We start from the raw sequence: 7,500 nt of genomic DNA, 5'->3' as shown, positions 1-7,500 counted from the left end.
TTTTTTTTTTTTTTTTTGACAAAATAAAATCTCCGAGGAGTTTTCCCAGTCAATACTTGGTACCTGGTCTTTTCCTTTCCCGTTTCCTGTCGATTTTACACTTTAATATTTGTCACGTGCAGTTTTGTGACTGATAAGTATTATATATATATATATATATATATATATATATATATATATATATATATATATATATATATATGTATATATATATATATATATATATATATATATATATATATATGTATATATATATATATATATATATATATATATATATATATATATATATATATACTGTATATATGTATATTTATATATATATATATATATATATATATATATATTTATATATATATATATACATATATATATATTTATATATATATATTTATACATTTGTATATATATATATATATATATATATATATATATATATATATATATGTATATATATATATATATATATATATATATATATATATATTTATATATATAGGTATGTATATATATATATGTATGTATGTAAATATATATATGTATATATATAGGTATGTATATATATATGTATGTATGTATATATATATGTATATATATATATATATATATATATATATATATATATATATATATATATATATATACAGTAAATATATATAGATAGATATATATATATATATATATATATATATATATATATATATATATATATATATATATATATATATATATATATTACATACTATTGCTCGGGACTGGGAACCAAATATATAATAAAATACATATTATGACTGGCAAGTTAATCAACCTCTTGACTTCCAGACTCATTTTTTTGTTTTTTTATTAAAGCTGTCCCATTACAACATATTAGTACACGGATGCTGGGACAGTTAAATAACTCCCAGACAGTAATATAAAAAGCACTGAATATCTAAAAATCTCTTAAGTAAACTCAAAACTAGACTGGGTAATTATTTTACTAGTAAAATTACCATAGTTCATTAACAGGATACGAGCATAACTATTCTAAACAATGGTGATTGGGTTAATACACTATTTACAAAAATAAATATATTCTATACAAATTACAACACTTTGGAAAAGAATTTACATAATAAGAAATATAATCACTCAAAATATTAAGGCTGTACAAAACTTAGATTAAGAGAAAAATATTATGATCTGAATATTATTCCCGTTGAGGATGATATAAATGAAGAACCAGGAAATCTCAAAGAAATCAATATAGCATTTTCAGTGCATAGGGATGGTGAATAATTGGATGGTGCTACTGAAGAAATTGGCATGGATGTAGAGGTAAATAAAGTCAGTGATATAAAAGACGATTTTCAATATGACGACAAAGGTTCAGACGGGATGCCAAGAGGCCAGTGGAATATAGATTTAGATACTATAGGTAAATCAAAGTTAATTAGATGAAAAACCACTAAGAAAAAAAGGAAGGAAAAAAATTAATGGAAAAGTTAGGTTGTCAAAGGAAAAGAAAAAGTGATTGTCTCCTCTTTCGTCTTTGTAATGGCTCTTTCTGTTACCATTTTAAATATTATGGCTTAAATGAGGCAATTAAACAAATAAAAGTTTTTTCCCTTATCATGTACTATAATATCGATATTCTGTTCATTAAAAAACATGAGGTTAAAGATATTTAAATTTTGAGTTATCTCACTAATATTATGTGTATAGTGTTCAATCCATCAATCAATTTAAAAGGAGGTACGATGATATGTATAAATGAAAAAAAAAAATGTAAAACTTATAACCAAGGATATGGATACTGATGGTAGAATTATTAGTGTATGGGTATGTTACAATAACTGCATTATACGTATAATATGTATGCTCCACCCGGTGCAAGTTAATTTGCTGAAAGGGAAGACTTTTTTCAGGAATGAAATATTGTATTGCGACATAATTATGATTATCTTAATTTTGGAGGTGATTTCAACTGTATAATATGCACAAGAGATTGTAGCAATAATAATAAAGCCTTACTGTCTAAGTCTATGAGTACTCTAATGAAAAACCTTGCTTTGAAAGATAATTACAAATTCACAAACAGGATACTAGAATACACTTATATACGTGAAAACTGTGGATCAAGAATAGACAGGATTTATACTATAAAGTTATTCCATAACATAACATCTGCAGAAACCATTCTAATAAGTTTTTTTTTTCAGATCATAGTATGGTTGTTTTAAAATTAAACATCAACACACAAAAAAAAAAAAAAAAACTGGCACAGGGTATTGGAAGTTAAATGTTAAAGTTTTAGATTCTGTTATAATTGAAGAAAATTTTGTGCATGTATGGCAGTTTATAAAGCAGAATAAAGGGTACATTTAATAACATACTCGTATGGTGGGACTGCAAAATTACAATGTAAAAATTTCTGTCAAATTATGTAAAAATATTCAGAAAAAAAAGTATGGATTGCTGAACTTATTACAAACAAGATTACGTCAACTATATGATTTAACCTAAAAACCTTGTGTAAATTATGAAAATATTAATATGCTCAAGAAAAGGATTTGTGACATCCAGAATGAAATATTAGAAGGTATAAAGATAAGAGCCAAAGTGAATGATCGTAGAGTTGGTGAAAAAAATATCTGCACATCTATTTGGTGCTGAAAAAGAGAAAAATCATGCACGCATTACTAACATAAAACAAGCAGATGGTTCCATTATAGAAAGTACAGAGGGAACTACTGTTTTTATTATGGAGCACATTGATTTTTTTTTTTTTTATTAAGGTAATAGGTCTGGTAAGAAGTCAAGATTATTTTCTTAACCTATGCCATTATGTCCAAATCAGGAGGATGTATATTTGGTAAGTAGAGAATTAGAATAAATTGATGTTATTAATGTTATAAAGAGTATGTCTAAAGGAAGATCACCTGGATATGATGGACTTTTTTATAGAATTCCTCAAACTGTTTTTGTCTTTCATAAAGTCTGACGTTATGGAATTATTCAAATCCATAGTGACTGTGAAATATTTGTCAGATAGTCAAAATTGAGGTGTAATAAAATGATTAGCTAAAATAGATTTATCCTTGGTGGAGAACTGGAACCCTATATCCCTACTGAATGTTGACCATAAAATCTTGGCTAAGGTTTTAGCAAACAGATTGAGATGTGTTATTATTATTATTATTATTATTATTATTATTATTATTATTATTATTACTATTATTATTATTACTATTATTATTATTATTATTATTATTATTATTATCATTATTATTATTAATTGCTAAGCTACAACCATAGTTGGAAAAGCAGGATGCTATAAGCCCAGAGGCCCCAACGGGGAATGTAGTCAAGTGAGGAAATGAAACAAGAAACAATAAATTTTTTTTAAGAATAGTAGCAACATTAAAATAAATATTTCCTATATAAACTATAGATACTTTAACAAAACAAGAGGAAGAGAAATTAGATAGAATAGTGTGTCCGAGTGCACCCTCAAACAAGAGAACTCTAACCCAAGACAGTGGGAGACCATGGTACAAAGGCTATGGCACTAACCAAGACTAGAGAACAATGGTTTGATTTTGGAGTGTCCTTCTCCTAGAAGAGCTGTTTATCATGGCTAAGGAGTAGCCCTGCCAAGAGGAAAGTAGCCACTGAACAATTACATTACAGTAGTTAAATCCTTGGCTGAAAAAGAATTGTTGTTAATCTCAGTGTTGTCAGGTGTATGGGGACAGAGGAGAATCTGTAAAGAATAGGCCAGACTACTCGGTGTATGGGTAGGCAAAGGGAAAGAACCGTGACTAGAGAGAAGGATCCAATGTAGTACTGTCTGGTCAGTCAAAGGATCTCATAACTCTCTAGCAGTAGTATCTCAACGGACGGCTGGTGCCCTGGTCAACCTACTACCTATAAATATCCCCCCCCCCCCCAGAACAATATTGTGCAGTGAAGGAAATGTCGATTGTGAATTGTAATATTACGATTTGATATGTAATTTTTCAGGCAAAACAAAACAGTGGAGGCTTTTCCATTTTAAGCTTAGACTGGTGTAAGGCTTTTGATAGAGTTAATATGGATTTTGTTTTGAGAATAATGAAAAAATTTGGTTTACCAGATGAATTTGCGGCACTATGTAGAATACTGTACAAAGATTGTGTAAGTAGTATATTGGTAAATGGGATTATGAGTTCACCTTTTTGTATTATAAGGTCTGTAAGACAAGGCTGCCCTATGTTATTGCTGTTATATTGTATATTTCCAGAACCTTTGTACAGAGCAAAAAAGAGTAATAACAAGAAAACAGAGCCTAGCCTTCCTAACGGTGTAAATATATGCCTGCAAGGTTATGCAGATGACTCATCCATGCTCTTGTCAACTGATGATTCAGTTGGAGAATGCTATAAAGAAGTACAACGGTTTGAACTTGCGACTGGTGCACAGCTAAACAAGGACAAAACTAGTATAATTGGAAAATGGGGAAAACCGAAAAATCTGGCCTCTTACTTGGTTGAAAACTTTTGAAGGTATCAAAATTCTTTATATAACTTATTATAGTGATTTTGAGGTTACTTGTGAAGAAAATAGCTCTCGCCTTGCTCAAAATATTAAAATATTAATATATATGCCAAGTCAACGACAATTGTCTATTTTCCAAAGAGCTATTATTATTAATTCACTAGTTTTGTCCAAAGTTTGGTATATATCTCACACTTTGCCTCCTTTAAAAAAGTATATTGCTCAAATAATTATGCATACCTTTCGATATATCTGGCAGGGCACATACCATCCTGTAGGCAGACATATTCTTTGTTTGTCGAAAGAAAAACGTGGATTGGGAATTATAAATGTTTATTTTAAGTCCCTAGCGATTTTCAGTTTGAAAGCTCTGAATGGTATTGGAAAGAATATCGGTTTAAATACTTTCTATTGCAAGATGAGAAACAAATTTTTGTCGGATTTGAAGGAAATAAATGAGGTTTCTTTTGTGTCAACATCATTTTATTCAGTAGCAATTAATGTAAGCAGAAAAGTTTGACGCCCTGCAAAATTTCTTATCTTAAGTCTTAAAGGTTGTTATATTTTTATAAGGTCAGAGAGTGTCCCAAAAATTGAAGGGAGTTATCCACTTTTGGACTGGAAAATGGTATGGGAGAGCATAAACAAACCTATCATTGGTATCAAGGAGAGAGAGAGATTGTCTTTGAATATGCTCATGGGACTTTGGCGACCAATAACCGGCTGAAAATGTTAAATATCAAAAACAGTGATAAATGTGATCATTGCGAGGATGTTGAATACAGTTTGCATATTTTTTTTTAGTTTTGCAGGCACATACAAACAATATTGATGTATGTCAAAAGTATATTATTTCATACTTGTGACATAAAAAGGGAAAATTCTTTAAATACATTAATGTTTAGTTACAGATATAGGACGGATAAGGATTATAATAGTGCCACTGTATTGATTGTTGGTTATTTATATGCTATTTGGGTCAGTAAGAAGAAATGATGAACGAAAGAGGAAACAGATGCCTTTCTTAACTATAATTTCTATTATGATTGAAAGCTTTTAAAAGATATCTATAAAGAAAGAATGAATAGAATATTCACAAAAAAGTATATAGATTATTGTTTTTGATTAACTAAAAATAAAATAAAGATGTGTAATTTTGTAAATTGTTAGTTTACGTGGTTTATGTTTGTACAAAATTCATTGACAATAATCATACTGGAAATATTATAATTGTAAAAAATGTAATTTAACCGTTTAAATAAAAGAAAAAAAAAGAATACGTTTTTCTCAAAGGTGAGGAGTCCCCCTCTATTTGATACTTCCAAATAAATCTCACCATTAGTTACCTTATGCAAACTCGATATTATCGATAAACCGTTCACTGCTTCGGTTTCTGGTAATGTGACTGGTTCTCTGCCCTCTAAACATGAATCTATCACAATTACATTCCCCTGACTTTAAGTTAACTCAGAATTCATTCATCGTCTTTACTACTCTGTTTGCTTGGATGATTTCTTCAAATGACTCCTTTGAATTTGGGTTTTCCCCTCGAGTTATTTCGCCTGGGGCTCTGATCCCGGGGTCGTTAAGAGAATCCAGACTTTAATGTATTAAAATATATGGCTTATTTGAAATATGAAAAAACACGTTTAAATGTGCAAAATTTATTATTATTCGAATACCAAGTTACATACCTACCAATTAGCTACGATGGTGAAGATGGGTTGAGTTCAATTTTAAGTACAAAGAACCTGAATTCGACAGGTATATTTACAGAAGAATTATCATTGACTTTCATCTTTCTTGGTGGCTAAGTGGTAAGGTCACTGTCATACAAGTATCCTGGACCAGGGTTCGAAACCCGGCCGGTCAGATGCTATAGTCCTTGAGTGTTTTCCCCTGGGGCTCTGATCCCAAGGTCGTTAAGAGAATCCAGACTTTAATGGATTAAAATATATTCTCATTTAAATATATATATATATATATATATATGTATATATATATATATATATATATATAAATAATACACACACACACACACACATATATATATATATATATATATATATATATATATAATATATATATTATATATATATATATATATATATATATATATATATATACATATTTCTTATTTATAGTCTAGTCATTATTTTTCTATTTCCTTTCCGTAATGGGCTTCTTTTACTGTTGAAGCCTTGGGCTTGTAGCTACCCTATTTTCCAACTGGAGTTGTTTCTTGGTTGGTGATAATAACAATGATAATAATACCTAAGGTTAAACATTTTATTAATGAAAGGCTCCCAAAACTAGACAAATGATTAATTTGAAAGTTCCCAAAGTTAGACAGACGGTTGTAATGAACGTTTTAAAGTTAGACAAATAGTTGAATTGTACGTTTCAAAAGATATATAAATAATTGAGTTGAACGTTGTAGCTTAGCAAGTAATAATAATAATGATAATCAAAATAATAATAATCTGTAGTGAAATGATTGAATTGAACGTTCCCAAAGCTAGACGAGTCGTCAAATTGAACATTCCCAAAGTTATAGAAAATTTTGAATGAAACGTGCCAAAAGTCAAAGAAACGTTCGAATCGTTAGTTCCAGGAATGTATATTTCCGAAAAGCTTATATCAAACTCTTCCTTAATCTTGTGGAAGTAGCATGTGTCGTTTACATTACAATTTGAGATTCCAAATACTTAAGATTATCATTCAGGTATTCATAATTTCATTCCCCTTTCATGTGCACTTCATGAATTCCGTTAATCATTAGTGTACACTATATACCTGTTAAACTGAATTAATCTTATTGTTCAATATTATACTCCCGATTCTAATCACTTATTTTAGAGAAAGTATGAGAGGATCCCTTTTATTCTAGCGATTATTAATTCATTGGTTAATATGAAACTATTTATTTTGAAATGAGAACGTAGTCCAGAAGTCTTATTATTTTTTCGTTTATTTATTCGT

The sequence above is a fragment of the Palaemon carinicauda genome, chromosome 30, assembly GCF_036898095.1.
Source record: "Palaemon carinicauda isolate YSFRI2023 chromosome 30, ASM3689809v2, whole genome shotgun sequence".
NCBI classification, from domain to species: Eukaryota; Metazoa; Arthropoda; class Malacostraca; order Decapoda; family Palaemonidae; genus Palaemon; species Palaemon carinicauda.
Note: the sequence above shows the minus strand (reverse complement) of the source record.